We start from the raw sequence: 26261 nt of genomic DNA, 5'->3' as shown, positions 1-26261 counted from the left end.
GGACCTCTAGGAGTACCAGGATCCTGCCTGGTCTATTCCACTCCTGTTGTGTGTCCCTATTAAGAGAGTTCACAAAGCGACAATGGAGTCTGCCTGTATCATTGCCAATTTGAATCTTAGAAACTGTAATGGCAGGTTGGTAAAGGACCAGCCTGCCAAACAACCTTCAGGGGACCTCAGGGTCAGTCTCATATTGATTACTTCTTCATTACGGCCAGCAATTGGTATAGAGCCAGAGACCTGGTCGTAATAGGAGTGAAAGTGACCACAAGCCCCTATCTCTTAGTTGTCATATGGACAGTGGTGGCCTCTGGGAGGGCTAGCAGGGAGGGTGAGCCAAAATATTATTGTGGAGGGGCATGCTAGAAAATCTCTATAATGGGTGGATTGGATCGAGAGGGACGTAAAAGATGAGGCCTATGTGGCCATTGTGGGCAATCTGGGCACTATTTGCACACAAACTTCCTGATGGGGCTATTGTCACGGAATTTGAGACTCTGGGAAGGACCTTAATGCCATTCTTGACTGTCCATCGGGGAAAGGTCAAATCAAGGCTGGTTAGAAATAACCCCTGGTATGAGGAAGAGTGCTCATTTGCGAAAAGAGAGATTGTTTTTCACGTCAGGTCAGTTAGTCCGTTAGACAAGTGGGTGTTACAAGCACAAAGATTAAAGTACAAACAACTCTGTAAAAAAAAGCACAAGCAAAAAGGTCCTGGGAAGATCTATGCGAGGCTATGGAGCAAAGGGATATGCCTAGATTTTGGAAATTGGTCCTCCCCTGTGAGTTGAGAGGCAAGCGGTAGCTGCAATGTTACAAACCGGGTGCTGCCTGGCTATACTCAGATGGGGGTCTGGAGCTGGAGCTGGTGGGAAGCAAAGACCCACTGACCATTCTTCAAGTAGGGGTATTGTTTATTTCCAATGAGGAGATGGGGGAGGCTTTGTGCTCCCAGAAATGGGGTAATACTGCAGGGCCTGATTTGAAATCATTGGATTTTTATCGAGACAAACTATTAGTTTGGATCCCAGTATTGTCCAGATTTTTTTAACATGGCTATTCGAGCAAAACAAGTCCCTGGCACTTGGAGAGAGGCTGCAATAAATCCAGTATACTAAAAGTGAGGTAAGGAGCGGACCGAGAACCACTGCCCTATATCCCTACTGCACTGCATTGGGAAAACCTTTGCCAAAGTTTTGCAAACTAAACTGTAGGGGTCGGTGTTTGATTCTGCCATTATTAGTAATACGCAGGTGGGGTTTAGAGTGGGCAGGGTGACTATTGACCATTTTTTTTAATTGCTTTTACTCATGAATAAATATACAAAGTTACTTAAAATGAAGCTATATGTTATTTTCCCCGACCTCAAACAGCGTTCGACTCAGTGCCTAGAAAATCCTTGTGGTAGGCCCTAGAGAAGAGAAATGTTCCACAACCTTTAGTAGAAGCAATTAAATTACGTCATGGCAAAACCTCAGTGGCAGAACAGACCAAACTCTTTGAGGTAAATAAGGAGGCCTGCCAAAGATGCGCCTGGCTCCGCTCCTTTTTTACTATGCTTGTAAGAATTAGTGGAAGCTCTGGAGCGGGGTGCTTTGGACACGCTAAAACTTCATCTACGAGGTGGCCTACCTTATTTTTTGCTGACGATGCAGCATTATTTGCAACATCTACGGAAAGTCTTAAACTAGCGATTGACATTTTTTGGGGGAATTGCAAGGACTTTGGATTAGAAGAGAACATCTCCAAAACAAAGATAATGGTTTTTAAGCCAACATTTACAAAGTGCTGCAAGCTGAGAGTTGAGATAGAAAGTCGAGAATTGGAGCAAGTTAGGTACTTTGATTATTTGGGGATTAGATTTAGTGAAGCAGGAGTATGGGTGGACCAGTTGTTGAAAGCTAAGGTTAACCTATCCAAATACTGGGGGTATTTCTTCTTTTTTCCAGAGCCATGGAAGCGGGCAAGCAATCTCGCTGGCTATGGAGCTGTTTGACAAGCAAGCACTACCAGCTTTATTGTACAGCGCTGATATGTAGGGTTATACTCCCACAAAAGGTTAATCCCCAATTGAGAATATTTCTTAAGAAGTTGTTGTTATTAACAAAAAATGCCCCAACCTCATTGATTCATCGGGACCTTCAAATATGGCCTGCAGCCGCACAGATTGCCCTAAAGCCAGTACTGTATTGGGTGAGACTCTGATCTTCTTCTGGTTTGATCCTCTTTAGAGACACAATTAGGGATCTTTTGAAGTTGGATGGTGCCATCAACTGTGGGTGGGTGTGGCAGGTGAAAAAATGTTAACTGGTTTGAATGCAGGATCCCTCTGAAGTAACCCCACAGATTGTCGCACGTTTCTAACGATGCCCTGAAAGGAAAGGCTAAGATTTTTGCCAGGGTGAAAATGGAGGTTTCAAGCCATGCCTTGAAGGAAGGTCCATAATTTTCACCCATTAACATGATGGGGAACTGCAAGAATATTTTGAATGAGATCCATCCACCCTACGAGCGTTCACTTTATGTACGCTTCAGACTCTGGTTCTTATATACTGCATATTACACTCGTCTATGGTCTGGTTCTAATTCTGGGGTTTGCTCCCTTTGTAGAGCATCTAATGAAACCCTGTTGCTTTTGATGTTAATTTATCCTGCCTCACTCCATATAAGACAAAGGTTTTTGAGACCCATTTTGTTGGAGCCGAGCATAATGATATGATATGATATGATATGGCATTTATAACGCGCCTATACACAAGTGTTTCAAGGCGCGACGAGGTAGGGGGGGGACAAGGGGAGACAGACAAACGATCCTACTAGACCAGGTGTCATTCAGATCGTGCAAGTGCAGGGTGGGGGGGAGGGAAAAGTGCAAGGGGGAAAGGGAGAGGAGAAGTGCAGTACAGGTTTAGTAGAACAAGATAAACAAATAAGGGCCAGCTGGTGGCAAGTGCAAGATAATTGCAGACAAGTGCTGGGAGGAGGGGCTGTAGGGATACAGAGACAGTCCCACAGTGCAGGGGTTGCCAGGTAGGCAGTGCAGGGGAGAGCAGCAGGGCCATGGACCTGGGTAGGTGAGAGGCCCCGTTGCAGATTCAGTGCAGTTTCAGTAATATTAACAGGGGAGAGGGGGAGAGAAAGCGGAGGCAAAGAGGAAGGTTTTGAGGAGCTTCCGGAACCGGAGATGGTTCTCTTCAAGTTTTAGGGAGGCAGGAAGGCTGTTCCAGAGGGAGGCCCCTGCAGCGGAGAGAGATCTACCCCCAACTCGTTGCTTGGAGAAGCGGCTGACCCTGAGGGAGTTGGAGATAGATGAGCGAAGAGCTCGAAAAGGAAGATATTTAGGAAGAGAGAGTTGAAGGTATTTTGGTCCGAGGCCCCAGAAGGCCTTGTGGACAATGCAGAGGGTTTTGAACTTAATCCTCCCAGCCACTGGGAGCCAGTCTAGCGATTTCAGTCCTGGAGAGATACGGTCCCTGGACTTGACGCCGAGGACAAGTCTCGCAATCCTGTTCTGGAAGAGTTGCAAAGGGCGGAGAGTAGAGGCAGGCAGATTCAGATAGAGGCTGTTACAGTAGTCCAGCTTTGAGAGAACCAGGGCTCTAGAGACAGTGAGCTTCTGGGGGAAGGAGAGGAAAGGAAGAATACTTCTGAGGAGGTGAAGCTGGTAGTGTGACTTCTTAGAGACGTCAGATATGTAATGAGAGAAAGAGAGTGTGGAGTCAAAGATGACCCCAAGGTTTTTAGCCTTGCAGGTAGGAGCAGAAAGAGGGCCAAGAGAGGCCAGCCAGAGAGCTGCAGGGAAGGAGGGAGTGGGTGTGCCGATGAGTAGAATCTCAGTCTTACTGGCATTAAGGCAGAGGTCATTGGCGGCACACCATTCCTGGATAGCAGAAAGACAGTCAGATATGAGGGAAGGAGAAGAGGAGGCTGAGGGTAGCCTGAAAATGATCTTGGTATCATCCGCATAGCACTGAAAATTGGGGCAGAGAGCGGCGATGCGGTGGGTAAGAAGTGCCAAGTACTGGTTGAACAGCCAGGGAGAGAGGTTAGATCCCTGGGGGACACCACAGGTAGAGAAAAAGATGTCAGAGAGGAAGGACCCCAGTTGGACCTGGCAGGGTCGATTGGAGAGGAAAGAGGACAGCCACGCCAGAGCCTGACCAGTGATACCCAGGTTATCACGGAGACGGTTGAGCAGGATGGTATGGTTGACAGTATCAAAGGCAGAGGAGATATCAAGCAAAATGAGAACACAAGGAGTGTTTGAGTCAAGGTTCGAGAGCAGGTCCTCACGGATGTTCAGGAGAGCAGTTTCCATGCTTCTGGCAGCTCTGAAGCCAGACTGATGGTCGTGAAGACTACCAACAGATTCAGCATGGAGATTAAGCTGGGAGATGGCCAGTTTCTCCAGGAGCTTGCCTAGGAAGGGAGTGATCGAAATTGGGAGATAGTTAGCCGATCAGGAGGGGTCGGAGGAGGGTTTCTTAAGAAGGGGGTGCACAAGGGAGTGCTTGAGACGGGATGGGAAGACTCCAGAGGTGAAGGAGGATTGCAGAAGTCAGCCAGGGCAGGAGCCACGGAGTCGATGTGATCCTTGATGGTTTTGGAGGAGCATGGGTGGACCTGTTTTGACGAGACTTTCATAGAGAGGACTTGTCTCGAAACCTTGTCAGCAGAAAAAAGGGGAAAGGCAGAGAAGGAGGGAGGAGGGGTGGCTGCAGAAGGGCCAGAGGAAGAGCAGGAAATAGAGGGGGGAGGTGATATGAGGAGAGTGAGGACAGGATGTCCTGAGTTTTTGAAATGAAGTGAGAGGCCAGTGCCGTGGGAGGGGACAGGAGCGGTGAAGACTGCAGCAGAGTTGGCCAGCTCCTTGCAGATTTTAAAGAGTTTGGCCGAATTATTAGATGCTGCAGAGATGCGGGCTTGGATAAGGGCTCTCTTCTTGGTGAGAACAGAGAGCAGGTATTGCCTTTGTTGCCATAATAAACACACAAGATCCTATGTTGTTTTTAGCTTGCTCACGGGACTGGAAAGTTATTTCAGTCCAGTGAACAAGCATCATGCTTGGCTCTTAAGAAGTAGATTTATGGTTACTGTGTGATTATTGTTGGGTATCCTCGTGAGCATTGGCCAGCAGCAGTGTTTGTGTGGGCCTCAAAGTCTTTGTATGGGCTGGACTGCATACGTTAGATGCGGCCCAGCACTCAGAGGCACTCCACCTGGGCCACATCTGCCAGGCGTGGCCCATGGAGTTCTGGTTGGCCACCCATAAGGGAGGCGTCCCTTATCATTAAATTAAGCCCCAGGAGAGCTAGAACACATTTAAGGCGCTCCCCAACTATAGGGAGCACCAGAAATGTAATATATGTCCCCTCGGCCCCAGCAGAGCAACAGCAGTGAGGGGCAGCAACAACATTCAAAGAGGGGCGTGCCAGCATAGAGGCCTGGGCTGCGGCGGTCATAGCGGCACTGAGCAGAGCGCCTATGACCCTGTTAAAGGGTTTCTTTAACTGTCACTGTTGCTCCCTCACACCAGTGACAGTTTTTTTAATTCTTTAGAGCAAAGGGACCTTCGCATGTCCACGTGCGAGGGTCTCTTACTCTAACTTCTTTTCACTCTTACAGGTACCCAGCACGGCTCAACATTGGGGACCTGATTTTCTTTTTCTTATTTCGGGATCCCTGGCACAGCGTCACGCTGATGTGTATGTCTCGCACAAACGGGAAATCTGTTATATTGGTTTGAACAGGCCAAATTGGGGATTCTCTTTTTTTTTGTTCATTAACCCAAGCATACCCGGCTTATAGCTACTGTTTCCATAGAAGTCTCCAGACCAGTCGATAAGTTTGACAATGTGCTTGAAGAAACAATAAGGTGTTTGAAAGTATTTTTTCTCATGAAATTGTCCTTAGGCAGAACTTGGTAATGGTCATAGCCAAAGCTAGGTGTGTTCCCATAGCACTCATGTACAAAACCTTAGTGTGTACTGTTGCCAGTAATACAGAACTAAGGGCTGTTCTAGTGCAAATACAGGAGGGAAAGAAAAAGTGATATCTTATGCATCCAGATGTATGAAGGTGGCAGAACTCAAATACTGCGTTTTTGAGAAAGAGGCTTTATGTGTCAATTAATAAATGTAAAGCATTGTTATGGGGTAGGAAGTCTACAGTATATACAGATGACAAGCCCCTAGTAGCAATATTCATCTCCAAAGGTTGTCTCATTAAAGAACTGGGCCTTCACAGACTAACGGTGCAAGGAGACTGTCTCTAGTGAAGACTGCGAGTTAAACAAGCAGACAGTTTGGGCATCTCTCACCTGCGGCCAGTCTGCACTTCACGAGTTCAACTCCAGTGGTGTGGCCAACTAAAACCCTCATCCTTCTGAGTCCCTTTAAATTGGTAATAATACCCTAGGCTATTAGGGCACTCAGGAGCAGTGTGGCATGGCTCACTATATAAGCACACACATTCTTCTGTTTATTAATACTTTACCTTAACATCAAGGAGACAGTTGGATTTTAAACTTACCTGAGAAAGAGTAAGATATGTGGGCTAGCCACTTGGTCACATATTTGCATTTGAACCAAATGTCATAGGCAATACATGGAGAGCAACAGGACAGCTTGCCCGTATAAGTTGGGCTGCACTGTTGTGATCAGATGTCACTGGAAAGGATGCTTCTTTTTGTCCTTTCCACAAAATGGCCACAAAAGAATATTGACAATCCAGTGGAATACACCTTTGTAGATACGCCCTTTGCTTTTCTTCTCTCAGTTACAAAGTATGATGGGGGATGGACTTTGGAGAAATTCCTTCCCGGTGCCAGAGCCAAAAAGAATGTGAAGAGAGATGTTGATGTGTCTAACACAAATGTGTTCTAACAACCCTGTTGGTCCTTTTTGGTACTTATGAGTTCCCGCCTGTCACGTTGACATCTCCAAGACAACGGGGGCGGGAGGGACACAGGGAGTGGGGAGGAACGGGAAGAGACGCGGGAGGTCGGGGACAAGACAGTTCAGTTGTATGTTGAATAAAGCAGCACGTAGATCGCAGCTCTCCGTGTCCGCTTCATTATTTGCTGCCCAGCGCGCCCCGCATTGCGCGAGGCCATAACAATGGCGAAGAGGGTGGCTGCTGGAGCGGTGCGCCTCTCATGGTGAGAGCAACGCAGTCCACCCACCACGAACCCACGGCAGAAGGCAGAGCGCTCGGAGGCGCGGACCTACACAGCAGGGCCCCAACACGCAGCCTCAGGCCGAGAAGAGGAGCATACGCGAAGGAGCCGGTAGCCCCGCCCGCTATCTACAAAGAAGCCCGGGCCGCGGCGGTGATCGTACGCAGAGGAGCTGGGAGCCCCGCCCGCACTCTGATGGTAAGCACGAGGAACGGCTTACTCGCAGGCCACGTGTTATCATGAAGAAAGCACCTACGCTGCTCTGGACTTGCTGAAGGGGAGGAATCGTGCACAGTTAACACGTGGGCCCACGGAGGGGTGGTCCCAGAGGGGTGGTCCCGCGTGGCACTCCAAGCCCACACCAGGACAAGGGCGGCAGCACAACACGTGTGCACACACAAGGAAGGGGCATACACAAGTGCCCAGGAGCACAGATCACAGCAGGTGGTGCTGTGAATATCCCGTAAGGAGGAAGACAATCAGATGGTGCTCGTGCCCTACCAGGCGGCCATCCAACACCAGTGAAAGAGGATACCACCAGCAACTCAAACCCAGTAAACGGACGCACGTCCAACAGAATGTCAGGCCAAGACGACGGACAAGGAGCACAAGCTCAGGGGAATGTGCCTCGAGTGGCCCCAACGCCTGATCACGTGCCATACCAGTTACCAGACACACTGGCAGTCCAGATGCTGGGTGCATTTGATGTGACAGACACAAGCAACATGGGTCCCAGATGGACCAAATGGATCAGGGACTTTTATCTCTACAATGGAGCCACAGGACCAGTCGCAGACTCAAGGCAAGTGTGCCTCCTAAAACTGGCTGTAGGCTCTGCCACCCGCGAAATCAATGACGAGAGGCCCCAAGATTCCATAGACTCAATCCAAGATCTGAAAGACGCGCTGGCAGCCTATTTTGCGCCGGACACCAATGTCGACTACAAAAGACACTAGTTTCACAGCACGAAACAGGCAAAAGGGGAGACCATGGATGCCTATGTGATGCGATTACGCACCAACCTGAAACACTGCGATTTCGCAAACTACTCGAATACCGAGGCCCTAAGGTCAGAAATCATATCAGGGTGTGAGTCTCAAGCTTTCAGCAGGAAGCTACTCCAGAAATCCCGCACACTCGAAAAAAATCCTGGTGCTGGCCAGGGTTGAAAGGGCCATTGACTCCCAAGTAGAAAGCTTTGGAAACACCAATGCCGGAGAGAACCTAAACAGACTGCAGCTAGAAAAGAAGTCGGAAGAACTTTTCTGTTACAAGTGCGGGTTCGAATATCCACATGAAGGAACATGCCCCGCTGTCGGACAACTCTGCATGTCTTGTGGTGAAGAAGGACACTTCAAGGCTGTGTGTAGGCTATTTCGAGACCGAGGGAGAGACGGACCCAAGGACAACACTTCTCGCCCAAGAAGTCGGTACGGGGGACCGTCTAATACCAACCCAGTCCCAAGCACCTCCAACACCCAGAATCACTCTCTGGGTGACCAGAGAGACAGAGACTCTGGAGAAGAACGACAGAAAAGGAGAGAGAGAATGAGGTTTGTAATGCACGCACAACCTGAGCGAAGATCGAGACGACACGTACATTACTTGGTAGAACAATCCCCTACTGAGTCGGACCCCAGCTCATCGCGGAGTGACCACAAAAGGAAGGCATACGTCTACGCCCTGGGAAACCCCATGGCGACTGCCCACAGCCTGACACTCATCATTAAACTACAAGAAAGACCAACTGAGTTTCTCATAGACACCGGTGCCACCGTCAATGTGGTGAGTGAAAAGATATACTCTGAACCAACCCAAAAACCCAAGCTCCATCCGGCCACAGTTGATAAATACGACTATGGAGCCAAGACTCCATTGAAATGCCTACGACAGTTCAGTGGACTCTGCCGCTATAAGGGGCAGGAAATGAGGGTTCCAATACACGTTCTGGCCACAGAGACAGACAGCGGCTGTGTTTTGAGCTTCAAGGCGGCCGCTGACATGGGCCTGATACACGTAATCTACAATATAATGGTCCACAAGTACATAGACCCGGTGGATATGATAAACAACGTATACCCCAAAATATTCAAAGGAATCGGAAGACTCAGGAACAGGCAAACCAAACTACACATGGACAACTCCATACGCCCCGTGGCTCAGCCATGCCGCGGAATTCCAGTCAACATTCAAAAGAAAGTGGAGGACGAGCTCCAAAAACTGCTGAAACATTATCGAGAAGGCCACTGGACCCACGACGTGGGTATCTCCAATTGACCCAGTCCCGAAGAAGGGATCCGAGGCCATCAGACTATGTGTCTACATGCGGCGCCCGAACCAAGCCATCAAAAGGGAGAGATACCCTGTGCCCCGGATCACCAACATGATTCACCTGTCGAATGTTATATTGGTTTGAACAGGCCAAATTGGGGATTCTCTTTTTTTTTGTTCATTAACCCAAGCATACCCGGCTTATAGCTACTGTTTCCATAGAAGTCTCCAGACCAGTCGATAAGTTTGACAATGTGCTTGAAGAAACAATAAGGTGTTTGAAAGTATTTTTTCTCATGAAATTGTCCTTAGGCAGAACTTGGTAATGGTCATAGCCAAAGCTAGGTGTGTTCCCATAGCACTCATGTACAAAACCTTAGTGTGTACTGTTGCCAGTAATACAGAACTAAGGGCTGTTCTAGTGCAAATACAGGAGGGAAAGAAAAAGTGATATCTTATGCATCCAGATGTATGAAGGTGGCAGAACTCAAATACTGCGTTTTTGAGAAAGAGGCTTTATGTGTCAATTAATAAATGTAAAGCATTGTTATGGGGTAGGAAGTCTACAGTATATACAGATGACAAGCCCCTAGTAGCAATATTCATCTCCAAAGGTTGTCTCATTAAAGAACTGGGCCTTCACAGACTAACGGTGCAAGGAGACTGTCTCTAGTGAAGACTGCGAGTTAAACAAGCAGACAGTTTGGGCATCTCTCACCTGCGGCCAGTCTGCACTTCACGAGTTCAACTCCAGTGGTGTGGCCAACTAAAACCCTCATCCTTCTGAGTCCCTTTAAATTGGTAATAATACCCTAGGCTATTAGGGCACTCAGGAGCAGTGTGGCATGGCTCACTATATAAGCACACACATTCTTCTGTTTATTAATACTTTACCTTAACATCAAGGAGACAGTTGGATTTTAAACTCACCTGAGAAAGAGTAAGATATGTGGGCTAGCCACTTGGTCACATATTTGCATTTGAACCAAATGTCATAGGCAATACATGGAGAGCAACAGGACAGCTTGCCCGTATAAGTTGGGCTGCACTGTTGTGATCAGATGTCACTGGAAAGGATGCTTCTTTTTGTCCTTTCCACAAAATGGCCACAAAAGAATATTGACAATCCAGTGGAATACACCTTTGTAGATACGCCCTTTGCTTTTCTTCTCTCAGTTACAAAGTATGATGGGGGATGGACTTTGGAGAAATTCCTTCCCGGTGCCAGAGCCAAAAAGAATGTGAAGAGAGATGTTGATGTGTCTAACACAAATGTGTTCTAACAACCCTGTTGGTCCTTTTTGGTACTTATGAGTTCCCGCCTGTCACGTTGACATCTCCAAGACAACGGGGGCGGGAGGGACACAGGGAGCGGGGAGGAACGGGAAGAGACGCGGGAGGTCGGGGACAAGACAGTTCAGTTGTATGTTGAATAAAGCAGCACGTAGATCGCAGCTCTCCGTGTCCGCTTCATTATTTGCTGCCCAGCGCGCCCCGCATTGCGCGAGGCCATAACAATGGCGAAGAGGGTGGCTGCTGGAGCGGTGCGCCTCTCATGGTGAGAGCAACGCGGTCCACCCACCACGAACCCACGGCAGAAGGCAGAGCGCTCGGAGGCGCGGACCTACACAGCAGGGCCCCAACACGCAGCCTCAGGCCGAGAAGAGGAGCATACGCGAAGGAGCCGGTAGCCCCGCCCGCTATCTACAAAGAAGCCCGGGCCGCGTGTTATCATGAAGAAAGCACCTACGCTGCTCTGGACTTGCTGAAGGGGAGGAATCGTGCACAGTTAACACGTGGGCCCACGGAGGGGTGGTCCCAGAGGGGTGGTCCCGCGTGGCACTCCAAGCCCACACCAGGACAAGGGCGGCAGCACAACACGTGTGCACACACAAGGAAGGGGCATACACAAGTGCCCAGGAGCACAGATCACAGCAGGTGGTGCTGTGAATATCCCGTAAGGAGGAAGACAATCAGATGGTGCTCGTGCCCTACCAGGCGGCCATCCAACACCAGTGAAAGAGGATACCACCAGCAACTCAAACCCAGTAAACGGACGCACGTCCAACAGAATGTCAGGCCAAGACGACGGACAAGGAGCACAAGCTCAGTGGAATGTGCCTCGAGTGGCCCCAACGCCTGATCACGTGCCATACCAGTTACCAGACACACTGGCAGTCCAGATGCTGGGTGCATTTGATGTGACAGACACAAGCAACATGGGTCCCAGATGGACCAAATGGATCAGGGACTTTTATCTCTACAATGGAGCCACAGGACCAGTCGCAGACTCAAGGCAAGTGTGCCTCCTAAAACTGGCTGTAGGCTCTGCCACCCGCGAAATCAATGACGAGAGGCCCCAAGATTCCATAGACTCAATCCAAGATCTGAAAGACGCGCTGGCAGCCTATTTTGCGCCGGACACCAATGTCGACTACAAAAGACACTAGTTTCACAGCACGAAACAGGCAAAAGGGGAGACCATGGATGCCTATGTGATGCGATTACGCACCAACCTGAAACACTGCGATTTCGCAAACTACTCGAATACCGAGGCCCTAAGGTTAGAAATCATATCAGGGTGTGAGTCTCAAGCTTTCAGCAGGAAGCTACTCCAGAAATCCCGCACACTCGAAAAAAATCCTGGTGCTGGCCAGGGTTGAAAGGGCCATTGACTCCCAAGTAGAAAGCTTTGGAAACACCAATGCCGGAGAGAACCTAAACAGACTGCAGCTAGAAAAGAAGTCGGAAGAACTTTTCTGTTACAAGTGCGGGTTCGAATATCCACATGAAGGAACATGCCCCGCTGTCGGACAACTCTGCATGTCTTGTGGTGAAGAAGGACACTTCAAGGCTGTGTGTAGGCTATTTCGAGACCGAGGGAGAGACGGACCCAAGGACAACACTTCTCGCCCAAGAAGTCGGTACGGGGGACCGTCTAATACCAACCCAGTCCCAAGCACCTCCAACACCCAGAATCACTCTCTGGGTGACCAGAGAGACAGAGACTCTGGAGAAGAACGACAGAAAAGGAGAGAGAGAATGAGGTTTGTAATGCACGCACAACCTGAGCGAAGATCGAGACGACACGTACATTACTTGGTAGAACAATCCCCTACTGAGTCGGACCCCAGCTCATCGCGGAGTGACCACAAAAGGAAAGCATACGTCTACGCCCTGGGAAACCCCATGGCGACTGCCCACAGCCTGACACTCATCATTAAACTACAAGAAAGACCAACTGAGTTTCTCATAGACACCGGTGCCACCGTCAATGTGGTGAGTGAAAAGATATACTCTGAACCAACCCAAAAACCCAAGCTCCATCCGGCCACAGTTGATAAATACGACTATGGAGCCAAGACTCCATTGAAATGCCTACGACAGTTCAGTGGACTCTGCCGCTATAAGGGGCAGGAAATGAGGGTTCCAATACACGTTCTGGCCACAGAGACAGACAGCGGCTGTGTTTTGAGCTTCAAGGCGGCCGCTGACATGGGCCTGATACACGTAATCTACAATATAATGGTCCACAAGTACATAGACCCGGTGGATATGATAAACAACGTATACCCCAAAATATTCAAAGGAATCGGAAGACTCAGGAACAGGCAAACCAAACTACACATGGACAACTCCATACGCCCCGTGGCTCAGCCATGCCGCGGAATTCCAGTCAACATTCAAAAGAAAGTGGAGGACGAGCTCCAAAAACTGCTGAAACATTATCGAGAAGGCCACTGGACCCACGACGTGGGTATCTCCAATTGACCCAGTCCCGAAGAAGGGATCCGAGGCCATCAGACTATGTGTCTACATGCGGCGCCCGAACCAAGCCATCAAAAGGGAGAGATACCCTGTGCCCCGGATCACCAACATGATTCACCTGTCGAATGGGGCAAAAATCTTCTCCAAACACGACCTGCAAAAGGGATACCACCAGTTGGTATTACATCCCGAGAGCCGCAACATAACAACTTTTGTCACTGACGTCGGCCTCTTCAGGTACAAAAGACTAAGTTTCAGGGTGTCCTCGGCAGCGGAAACATTTCAGGCAGAGGTTCACAACATTATTAAACACATCCCGAACTGTCTCAAATATTCGGATGACATTCTAGTCTTTGGAACTGACGTGAACAAACATGACGAGACACTAATGAAAGTCTGCAAGGCCCTACATGATGCCAATCTCACGTTAAATAGGGACAAATGTGAGTTCCAGAAAAACACATTAAAAGTCCTTGGCCATGTCTTTTCAGAATCTGGGATGACCCCAGACCCAGACAAAGTCTCGGCCCTGAACGACACCTCTGCCCCAACCAATGGGTCTGAGCTTCGATCCTTTCTGGGCCTTGCCAGCTACTGTAACCGATACATTCGGGACTTTGCGTCGGTCAGTGTGCCGCTAAGGAGATTGACCCATCAGGACGAAAAGTTTGAGTGGACCAGCGACTGTCAAAAAGCCTTCAAAACAATAAGGGAGAGAGTCGCAAAGGCGGAAAACATGTCATATTACGACACCAATAGGAACACGGATTTGACTGTTGACGCCAGCCATGTGGGCCTGGGAGCCATCTGGCGCAATTTGATCCACTAGAACCCTCGCAGAAACACATAGTAGCCTATGCCAGCCACAGCCTGTCAACCACCGAGCAGGCATGCTCTCAAGCAGAGAAGGAGGGGCTAGCCATTGTATGGGCGTGCAAGCATTTCCATTTGTTTCTGTACCGGAAACCATTCTGAGTCGTCACGGACCATCAAGCCCTCCTATTTTATACAGCAATACCCAAGCCAAAATGCCTCTGTGTATCGCCCGATGGTTGTTAAGAGTTCAGGACTACGCGTTCGATATTATACACAGGCCAGGGAAAGGTGAGAACCCAGCCGACTTCCTGTCGAGAAGACCCCGTGGAGCGAGCATACCAGAACCATCAGTGGCTGACAGATACCTAAGATACCTTGTCCATCAGACCACACCGGAGGGTGTCAACATGGAAGAACTCGCCAGAGAGATGGAGAATGACCCGGCCTGCTGCATCATCTGCGAAGGACTAGAGTCTGGACAGTGACAAAGAGCCAAAGAAAAGGGGAAAGCAGTGGAAGGTCAAGTAAAAGAAGATGTAGAATGGCTCTTACTAGTGAAAGAAGAGCTGGCAGTGTCGGAAGATCATCTGCTGCTCAAAGACTGCAAACTAGTGATCCCTGAGGCCATGAGAGCAAAAGTCATCAATCTCGCGCACAAGACTCATAGGGGCATGGTCTCCACCAAGCGCATGCTCCGCCAAAAGGTATGGTTTCCTCACATGGGCACCCTAGTAGAGGCTGCCCTAAAAACGTGTCTCACATGCTGCCTCATCACACCAAACCGGCACCAGAACCCCTGCTCATGTCAGAGCTCCCGCAGAAAATATGGGAGGCGGTCGCAGCTGACTTCTTTGGACCCATCGAAGGGGGGAAATACGTCTTGGCCGTAATGGACGAGTACTCACGATATCCGGATGTGCGGCTGATATCCTCCACGGCCACCCATCACGTCGTCCCGGTGTTAGACCACATGTTCTCGGCGTATAGAGTACCTAAGGTGCTCAAGACAGACAACGGGGCCCCATTCTGTGGACATCAATTCACCCAATTCGCGGAATACCTAGGATTCCATCACAGAAAGATTACTCCCTTGTGACCCCAAGCCAATGGAATGATCGAACGGTTTATGGCTAATCTCAAGCGAGCCCTGCAAGTCGCACGCCTGACAGGACGGCCATATGAACAGGTGTTGAATCAGCTGCTGAGGGACTACTGAGGAACACCTCATAGCACGACAGGAAAGACACCTGCCGAGCTAATGTTTGGGCGAAATACGCAAACGCGCATCCCACAAGCTGAAGCGGTCAGTCCAAGGCCGGCCTTAGACCTGGAAATCAGGGAGCGAGATGAAGCAGCCAAGGCCCAAATGAAAGAGTACGTCGACACCCGCGGGGGGGCGAAGACATCTCAAATAGAGGTAGGAGACGTGCTGGCGGTTCGTCAACCGTCGACCCACAAGCACACGGCAGCCTTTCGAGAGGAGCCCCTTCTCGTCACACAAAAGAAAGGGTCGATGATAACCACCCAAGGGTCAGCAGGATCAGTCACCCGAAACTCGTCCCATTTTAAGGAACTTCCACAGAGAGGAACGAGACGTCTGAGTGGGAGAGTGAAGGCTCCTCTGGACTATCAATCCAATGACCCTTACTTAGGTGACCAGTGGGACTCAGATGAATCTGAACTGGACGAAGGACAAGGAAATGCTGAGAGAGGAACGTCGCCGAGGCCAGGACCGGCACGGCCGCATCGAGCCCGGGACAGACCTTGTCGATGGATCAAGGAGATGGACTAGAGGCTCACCAGACCGCCGCCTGTTGCGAAGAGTTTAGTAACTGTTTAAAAAGAGGGGAGATGTCACATTGATGTCTCCAGGACAACTTGGGCGGGAGGGACACAGAGAGCGGGGATGAACGGGATATGACGCGGGAGGCCAGGGACAAGACAGTTCAGTTGTATGTTGAATAAAGCAGCACATAGATCGCAGCTCTCCGTGTCCGCTACATTATTTGCTGCGCAGCACGCCCCGCATAGTGCGAGGCCATAACACCGCCAAATACTCTGGAAGGGCAAGGTTGACATAGACAAGCTCCCAACATATCATAAAATAGTGTCCTGGGAAATTAATTTGTAGAAAATGCTTTAAAAAAATCCTATATCTTGTTTGTTTTGTATTTGGTACATTTTATATATGAAGTGCCACTACTTCGATAATTAAGTGAAGTTGTGGGCTGGTAATACGAATTGACAGCTTTATTAGGAATGCATATCGTTAATACTTTGATCGATTTCGCTAAAACTACCTGCCCTATTTTCCGGTTTGACACCCAGAGGGAGCTAAACCTTCCTGCATTAGAAGACAAATGCACGGTTGTTTTTGAAAGTATGAGCGAGGGTGCTCCTTTTCATCCGACATTTGTGCAGGAAGGTATCTGCTAGCAGCATTACCATCTTGGCACTCTCTTTATTAAATCTTTTTTTCTTTCTTCACTGTTGATGTACTTTAATACTAAAACTTCAATATTAATGTACACACAAACGTTTAAAAGCTGATTCAATCATTAGTAAAGGACATGGTCACTTTCCATCTTTAAATAACATGTCCTCAAGTCTATTTTCATGAAAGAGTAGGTTTCATCTTCTCATGAGAGATGGCCCAGTTTGCATGCATATCATCGTAAACGTCGTGCAGGCTGCCCTGGGTTGGCTTCCTTTTAGGTTCCTTATGAATAGACATTTTCTGGCCCACAATGCAACACTTCTTGCTGTGCAAAAGAAACTACTTTCAGCGGAGGAAAAGCTGAGAGGGAGAAACACTGAGCAAGAAGCATGCAGATTTATGTTTGTTCGAGCAGATCACAAATGTGCTGTATGGAGATGACCACGACTTTCGGGCATTTCTGCAGCTCGGCTCCCTTCAGCTAAAATGGTTAAGCATTATGAAAGCTTTGTGAAGTATCAACAAGACTTGTTGATAAAAAGTAAGCAAATTCACGTTTATTAACAATAATTATGACCCGGCGCCCTGCACTGCATACACTCGCTCCGCCGCCCATTCATCAACCCTCGCTTTCCCCGTTCATGGAACCCCACACGTATTTCTAAATGTAAACATTCTACCTCATGCACACACAGGCAGGGTGCCCATACAAAGCATTGATGATTCCATCTCAGATGATATACAGAGATTCTAAAGGAAATACAACACTATCCCCTTTCTTTAAAACAAATTGAATAATAAAAAAAAACAAAAGTAAAACTAAAAAAAACACAAATCAAAAACAAAACATTTGCAACTAAACATTTCACACAAAAAACGTATGTTCATGTCCCCCAGCAAATTTGTAAAACTGAACGCAACAACGTCTAAAACATATTCAGAACCAACATATTTAATTGTTCATGATGTAATCTTTGGACCAAACAGGTAGTTTCCTAACTCTTGAATCTCGAACAATCCTTCCATCATCATTAACAACAGAATTGTTCTCTCGATGTACATACACTTCTCCCACTTCTCTCCCTTGTTGCCCACTCATGCCACCAAATTGCGAGCACACATCATCCTCAAAAGTTCGATAGCCCTTTTGTTATCTTTCTTCTTCATCCATTCTTCCACGTTATCTTCACCTTTCCAATTCCATTTACTGACCCTATCAAAATTCCAAACTGACCCACCACGAACTTTAACAGCTCTTCTAAACACTTCAATCACTTTAACAGGACTGTAGTATTTGGACTCACCCTTTCTCACATTATGTCCTAATTTGATTCTTACAAAATCACCAGGTGAATTTTTGACCTGCTCTGTTCAGCACATATCCTTTTGTCATTCCCTTTTTTCTGTAATTTACCCACACAGGATTAAGTAAAGTGTTAGGTACTCTGCCTCTCATCATTTCAAATGGGGACTTTCCTGTGTCCCTCCTGACAGAGGCTCTACTGCTCCATTACTTCTCCTTAAGCGCTTCATTAACAGTCATATTGTTTCTCAGCACTAGTTCCACTGTCTCAACAATGACCCTATTGCACCTCTCCACCAAACCATTGGTTTGAGGGTGATACAGTGCCGAGAATCTCCAATCATTCCCTGATCGTTTGGCAAACTCCTTCATTTCTTTGCTCCTGAACTGTACTCCATTGTCACTGATCATAATTTTAGGGTAACCCTCCCTCTTGAAAACTTGCAGCAAAAATTGTATCACTTTGTTAGAATCTACTTTGCTCACCAACTTGACCTCCAACCACCCTGAGCAATAATCCACCAACACAATAAAAACATTTCTTTCATACATCAAATCTCCATAGGGACCCACTATGTCAATACCTAACCTTTCCCATGGTGCTTCCACCTTTGATATATTGATAGGTTCCAATTTAAAACTTTTGCAACTTTTGTCACTATTTTGGCATGGCCAACAATTTCTGACAAATCTTTCAATCATCAAATCCATACCAGGCCACCAATACTTTGCTCTTACGTTGCTTTTTGTCCCTGTAACTCCTGGATGCCCTTGGTGTGCCTTTTCAACTAGTTCCTTTTGCAAAACCTGTGGGGGAACTAATCTGTCCCCTCTCACTAAGAATTCATCTTCTATAGAAAACTCATCTCTAACCTCCCAGAACTTCATACACCCATCATCAATCAACCTCTTTTCATGCAAACCTCATTTGGTATATTTCATGACTCTTTGTAAGATCTCATCCTTGACAAGTTCATTTATCGACGTTTGCTTTGACGTCACTTCAAATACCGTTGCCACTAATTCACAATCCTCCTCAACACAAGTGCTATCATCTATCAACGGCAACCTAGACAAATAATCAGCTATTACATTTCTTTTTCCCGGGACATACTTCACTATAAAGTGATAATCCTGCAATTTGAGTCTCAATCTGGCCAATCTGGGAGAAGCTCTCCACATCCCACGTACGGTAAGTACTTCTAACAATGGTTTGTGATCCGTCTGGATTATAAATTTGCTTCCCCACAGATACTTTCAAAAATAATTAACTGCCAAGACACAAACCAACATTTCTTTTTCAATAACTGAATACCTACTTTCTGTATCAGAAATCGCTCTGGAAGCATGATTTATGACTTTTTCATAACCATCATCAGTGATCTGTGACAACACCACTCCTAAACCACTTCCACTGGCATCCACCGTGACCCCCCTGGTTTGTCTTACAAATACAAACCCTCCTAATTCTACAGCTCCACAAATCTCAGCTTTAATACATTCTGTTGCTTTCTTACATTCATCATCCCACTCAAACCTTGCATCTTTCTTCATAAGTTTCCTCAAGGGTTCCGTTACACTGGCAACATTTTTTACAAACTTATTGTAATATTCACACAAACCAATAAACAACCTGAGCTCATCCTTATTAGTGGGATTAGGTGAATCTCTAATTGCTTTCATGGCTTCAAACTTGGGCTTGTACCCTCTTCCATTTAAATGTGACCTAGATACTCAAACTCTTTTACTTTGAACTTGCATTTACTTTGCTCTATTTTCAACCCAACGGCATCCAACCTTGTCAACACTTCATTCAATCTCCTGTCATGCTCCTCAGAACCTTTGCCAAAAATAATGATGTCATCCTAGTATACTAATGTTCCAGCTAAACCCTTCAAAACATGTGTCATAATTCTCTGGAACACTGCTGCTGCGGAAGCCAGTCCAAAAGGCATCCGCTTGTACCTATATAGACCATACGGTGTGATAAACGCTGTGATGTCTCTGCAGTCCTCTGTGAGTGATATCTGGTGGTATGCACTTGACAGGTCTAATGTGAAAAATATATCTGCTTCTCCAATGTCGTTCAGCATCTCCGATATTATTGGCAACGGAAATATATCTGTGATGATGTTTTTGTTAACATCTCTCAAATCCACGCAAATTCTTGGCTTCCCGTTTTTCTTTATTGCTACAACAATGGGACTCACCCACTGCGATGATTCAATATTTTCAATCAACCCTTCCGATTCCAGTCTTCCTAATTCTTGTTCAACTCTCTCGACAAGAGCAAACGGTATCGGCCTGGCTTTCGTGTGTGTTACCGGTAATGCTCCCCTTTTGAGACGTATTCTATGAGCAAAATTCTTAAGTAAACCCAATCTTGTTTGCACAACATCCTGTACTCAAGTCCATTTTCTTGACTTGTTCACTGCTACTGTTTACAATCAGAATTTGATCTTTTTCACACAGATCCAATCTTCTTCTCAATCCTGCCTGATCTCTCTAACCTATTATGTTCACTCCTTTTTCAGCCACATAAACTTTTATTTGCGCACGCCTATCTTTAAATTGAATAATGCTTGAAAACCAACCCACAATGTGTATTTTTGATCCTTCAAATCCACCTGGATTATTTATGTCCGATGCTTTCAATTTACATCTGAGGCCTTCTGCAACCAATTCCTGCCAAGTCTTTCTTGTAATGATAGTCCAAGGAGAACAACTATCAACTTTTACTCTCAATTTCCAATTGTCTAATATGACTTCACAACTTGGACATTTAAACTCCCCTCCAGGTGGTTCATGAATTACAAACACTCTCTCATCATCGGATTCCTCATCCTCTTTTTGAATCGCCGAGATTCTCTTTTTGCATCTACAAGTAACTGCAAAATGTCCTGTAATTCCGCAATTTCCACATTTCTGACCAATTGCAGGGCAGTTCCTGGAGTAAGCACAGTGGCCTAACCTACCACAACTGAAGCATCGGTCGCCATCATCTTTTGCCTGTGGAGTTTGGACCCTGAATTCTGTTTCTGTCCAAAACTTTCCTATAGGGAAATTGCCTTTTATTTCTGATCCTTTGGGTCTGTTACCTTTACCTGTGGGAAGATCAACTCGTTCTCTGGTGCGTACAGCATGAACTAGGCTTTGTTCTTCTATTTCCTGCGTATTCTTACTACTGGTATGTAGCATGCTCTGAGTAGCTTCCTGTTTTTCATTCTTCATCTCCGTGGAACACAATTGGCTGTGCTCAATCCTTTTTCGCAATGGCAATAGTCTCTGGCAAAGATGGGTTTCCAACCATTCATAATCTATTTTGTATCAGTGAGTCCCTTGTATGAATTATGATCTGATCTCTAATAAATTCATCAAGGGTGATCCTGTTTCCAAAATGACATGTACGGCCCAGTAACCTTGCTCTTATTGAACCCTCTTGTAGAAATTGTACCTATTGATTGCCACATTCGTCTCTGGGGCATAATATTTATCCAACTGTCTCAGAGCTCTATCATGATCATCACTATCACCAGCCTCATCAACTGATAATTCCGGAAGCTCCCTATATTTCCTCTAGCCCTCCAAACCTAAAGCATGGAGTAGCAAAAGCTTCTTTTTGCGTGAAGTCAGTCGTTCTTGCTCCACTGTTTGGATGTAGTTCAACCAAAACTCCTTCCACTCAGACCAAACCACTATGGGTTGTCCAGGAGTTGGAAGAAAACTTAATGGCGGTTGAATACTAATACCCTGCATCGCCATTCTCTATACTTGGACGATTATCTTATTCTTGAAAGGTGTCCAAAGACCTGTTTCCAAATTCACGCTTTCCAAAATACTTTTCACTTAGCCTGGTTAAGTGTGGGGATCTTTAACTTCTTTACACTCCACAGATAATTGCTTTATTTCTGGTTTCTGACTAATGCTGTACTGTGGAGTATTCAAATATTCTAATGCAGGTACAATTTGATTTGCAGAAGAACTAAAAAAAACATGTTTTTTTTTTTTTTAAAAGTACTGTGACGAGGATGAAGTGTGTCTTACAATACTTCTGCCTGTCTTCCTTGTTTGAGACAAAACGGCGTTGCGTCACGTGACGTGCTTGATGTTCAATAAAGTTCTTTCCTTTAAAGTGTTTGCCAAAAAACAACATGTGCGTGTGCGCGTGTCCTAATGTCCTCTGCAGTAAACTTCCCGTTAAAAGAGAGGAGCACCTTCCACCCTTATTACCTCTGGGACGGCTTCCAAACAAAACAGCACAAACGAACGTTACAAGTTCGCTCGGAGCAGCAGCTCTCTTCTCCTTTGTGGGTTTAGACGCCGGGTCGATCCTCGCCGCCAATTGAAGTATCAACAAGACTCGTTGATAAAGTGTAAGCAAATCCATGTTTATTAACAATAGTTATGAAATACAACACTTTGCCAACACCCGGGCGACTTACAATCAGCATTCCTGCCTAGAAAACCATTTTTTCTGAAAGTAAATGGGTCAATTGTATGTCTGTAGTGGAGGATAGCATTGCTTATAATCTCTTTAACATTTAAACTCAAAGCAGCTGGATGTCACAAAAAGAGTGGAACGTTCAATCAGGCATAGAAAGAGCAGTAACCAAGCAACAGCCTCTTTCTTCGCTGACCCCTGAACAGTTAAGTCCAATCACTGCTTCCTCTACATTTCTATGAATGTTGCTTGCTATTATTAGAGGTTTACTTCTTTTAAATGTTTCCTCTGTTAATTCTGTAGCTTGTTTGACCTTACTTATGTTTCTTTGTTTTGAAACTGAATGACATTTTTTATTGTAAATATGGATCTGCCATTAGAATATAAGGTCATTTGCTATCTAGGCAAAACTGCCCACGCAATCTGTGTGGTCTGAGTGCACTGCCATCTGTTAGGGAGCATAAGGTAATCTGATAACTGGACACGATGTAAATTGCAAAAATGTGCTAAAACCCACCAATGATGCGCTAACTCGGCATACTATAAAATGGCAATGATGTCATAACTTTACTCAAACATACATAGATATAGAAGTTGACAGAATAATATTTATGTATCAAACCATATGAGGTTCGTTTTGTAAACGGTGCTGCATTAAATGGAGGCCTAAAAGCTAAAATTCTTTTACGCCTCCATTTAACTCTCCAGGACATTCGTGTCCCCTTCCAAGATACTGGTGGGGTACAAAACGGAGTTTGCATCATCACTATGCTTCCTTACTCCGTCTTGGAAGAGCACAACATTTCATGCCTGAATGAGATTTTCAGGCACGCGTAAAATAAATGGTTTCCTTTGGAATCTGTTTAAGATTAGCACCTGCTGAACAGGTGGATTCTAAAGAAATCCATTAAAAAATACTGCTTGCAAAGCATAATTTGAAGACAGCATTTACTTTATTACAAAATGGGTCATGTTAGAATGGGTTGGAGCGTAGAGTGGAAGTGTGAAAGCAATGCATCATTTATTTGTTTATAATTTACATAAAGCTTTTATGCCTTCCTTTAACATTCCAACACATTTTTCAACCCAGGACACAAGGAGTAGGTGGGGCACAGAGTGGCGATAACATTGCCACTGTTGTTTTCTACTCTGCCTTGCCTTGCATGAGCACGTTACTTAAAACAAAATCGATACCTAAGGAATCTGCCCCACATAAGCACCCACTAATGAGCAGACAGATTCCATAGGAATCCATTAGTAAACGCTTCCTGCAAAGCGTGATCTGTAGGCAGCGTTTACATTTTTGCAATGCAGAGAGTAAAATTAAATAGAAAAGGTGGTTTCACCTCGTTTTACTCTTTACATTTGCACTCCACCTTGCACAAATTAAAACATTACATGCAGTGGATCTCACAGTACATAAGTGGAAAGGTTGGTGGTCCGCTGTGAGGAATTGCCATCTGGCAAGGGTGTAGAATCCCTAACATTTTACATTTTTATAAGTGAATAAAATGATGCAGGTGTTGCCATCTCAGAACGGGTGCCTTGCTAACCTGGTCCCCCTTTCATAATTTCCATGACAAAAGCATAATGTACACCGGTGCCCTAATGCAGGGGTGGACTGGCCTACAGGGAACTCTGGTGGAGATTTCCTGGTAGGCCTCTGCACTCTGGGCCTCTTTTGTGTGCTAGTTTATTTTCACATGTTCTCATAGGAAAAAGGTTGGGCATGCTGAAAAAGTGTAGTATGGGGCCACTTCCCACATTTTTCCCAGGGCCTCTTTTGGTTCCCAGTCCACACATGCCCTGTTGAATCAGAAGACTGATTTGTAGCGTCTGCTCCCCAGTGGCAGAGAGCAGTTTCAGGTCACAGGTACCCTCTTGACAGCTGCAGTGACAGCCAAGTTCCTGCAGCTCAGCCCTGTATTTAAGATATGCACCTCAGTTTGAAATTCAAATACTACACAGCTATGAGAGTTGCTCTGCTGGTGGCACATTAAACTGTACATATTTTATTTTATTGCTTATAGCAGGATTTTAACAACACAAGAGTAGAAGAGCACTTTACAAGAGGAATATGCCAGAATTAGGCATAGCATTTTATACAGTGATGCAGCACTGTCAGTGGAGGGAGAGAGGAATGTTTATTCCTCTGGCAGGCATTGTTGAAAGAGCCATGTTTTTAGTGTTCAAATAGAAGTCATACATAGTTTGTGGAATGGTGGCTAGCATCTCTCATAATTACCCAAGCCACATTAATTTGATGTCGCACATGTGCCAAACCTGTGAGCCAAATTCAGCTGTGGAAAGGTTAGGCATATCCCCCCGCCCTCCCGGCCAAGCTGCCCTGCTACTCCCAACAATACTGTAGCCCTGGCTGTTGCCTCACTCTGTGAGAACATGTGACCCCCTCTCAGGTAAGGCAGCCACTCCACTGGAAGCTTTCCTGGGAACAGGAATCACAGGGCACCACCTTCACAAATGGACTAGCCTCACACCAGGGTGCTGCATACTAAAAGGCCATGTGATACTATTGGTAACGGATGGGGTGGTGTTAGTGTAGAGAGAGGGAGCTCAGACTGGCTGAAGTAAGGTTACACCCTCTTGTTTTCTCTCTTTACTTCTCTCCTTTTCTATCCACCCAACATCCTTTAATACACAGAACCTTGGGTGTGATGTCAGAAGGCAAAGTCTACTTGTTTCAAGAACACGGATGGACTCTTAAATATTGCTTGCTATTGTACAATCACCTGTAGACATGTGCTTTTAAATGAAGGGGTCTCCCACTCCGTTGAATCATCTCTGGACTTCAAACCGTGAAGAAGATTTTGTTTGGACCCTGTTGGGAGAGCAGTCCTGTCCATAGTCCTCCATTTGTGAGGTGAAGGCAGGCAGTCCAGGTCCAAGGCAAGCACTTCCCCTAACTATCCCCAGTGCACAATGCAGGTGACCTTCCTCTATGCCAGTTACACTGGTACACGGGACCTCACGATGATGAAGGACTCTTGCAGGAGTGTTCCAGTCTCTCCTGTGTTTGGGAGCGTGAGAACAAGGACGTTTCTTGCCCTTCAGATCCACAGCTCCTGAGAGCCAAGACAGCAGGAGATCTGCACGTTCCTCATTGAACCACTGCAAGCCTTGATTCAAGCATGTTTGAACGTGTTTGAACTAACATTACCCTGCCCCCGTGAGCTGCATTTGGCACTCACTGTCTTTCAAACTGTAGTGCTCAAACCTCTGTTTGAAACTTCAGCCTGTTCATCGTCGAACAAGGCAATGATCGAATCGACCGTGGTGTACTTCTTGCATCTTTACATCTTCTGTGTTCTTTCTACAGGGATGGGTATTTTTTAGAGTTTTCTATCAGTTACCCTTGTACATGGTGTGTTTTATTTTATTGTAATTATTTTATTTTTTATTTTATTTTTGTTTCATTTGAGTATGATATGATGTGATAAGTCATTTATAACGTGCCTTTAGACAAGTGTTTCTTGGCGCAACAAGACAAGGAAGGGGAGACAAAGGGAGGACACAACAAACAATCTTACTAGGCCTTGTGCCACTCAGATTGTGCAAGTGCAATGGGGAAGGGGGAGGAGAAGTGGCAGAGGGAGGCAAGGGGCGAGAGTTCAATAGGCAAAGCTCAAGGAAGTGCCGCTGTGGTGGCCATGTCTAAGTAAGTGCAAGGAGGCAGGGAACTGTATGGTTGCAGATACAGTCCCTAAGTGCACGGTAGGCCCAGAGGCAGTGCATGGGGCTACTGGTCGTGAAGGAGCCTGGTGCCCATTAAGGGTCAGAGGGTGGTCAGTTAACCAGTTAGCACAGCAGACAAGTACATCAGCGTGGGAGCTAGAGAGAGAGAGAAAGCAGACGTGAAAAGGAAGGTCTTCAGTTGCTTCCGGGACCTTAGGTGGTCCTGATCATGTTTGAGAGAGGCAGGGAGGCAGTTCCAGTGGGAGGAACCAGTTGCAGAGAGAGATCTACCCCCCACACTCTGCCTGGAGAAACGTCTGTCCCTCAGAGAGTTGGAGGAGGATGAGCGGAGGGC

General features: G+C 46.5%; 1 protein-coding gene across 4 annotated transcripts in view; it reads left to right on the top strand.

Moving 5' to 3' along the window:
* Positions 1 to 26261, top strand: part of ABCC9 (ATP binding cassette subfamily C member 9) — a 1387936-nt gene that overhangs the window by 172065 nt on the left and 1189610 nt on the right. The gene's annotated exons all lie outside the window — the stretch shown is intronic.

This window comes from Ambystoma mexicanum, chromosome 12, assembly GCF_040938575.1.
Source record: "Ambystoma mexicanum isolate Mex_15411 chromosome 12, UKY_AmexF1_1, whole genome shotgun sequence".
Taxonomy (NCBI): Eukaryota; Metazoa; Chordata; class Amphibia; order Caudata; family Ambystomatidae; genus Ambystoma; species Ambystoma mexicanum.
This window is presented reverse-complemented; position numbering and strand designations above follow the sequence as displayed.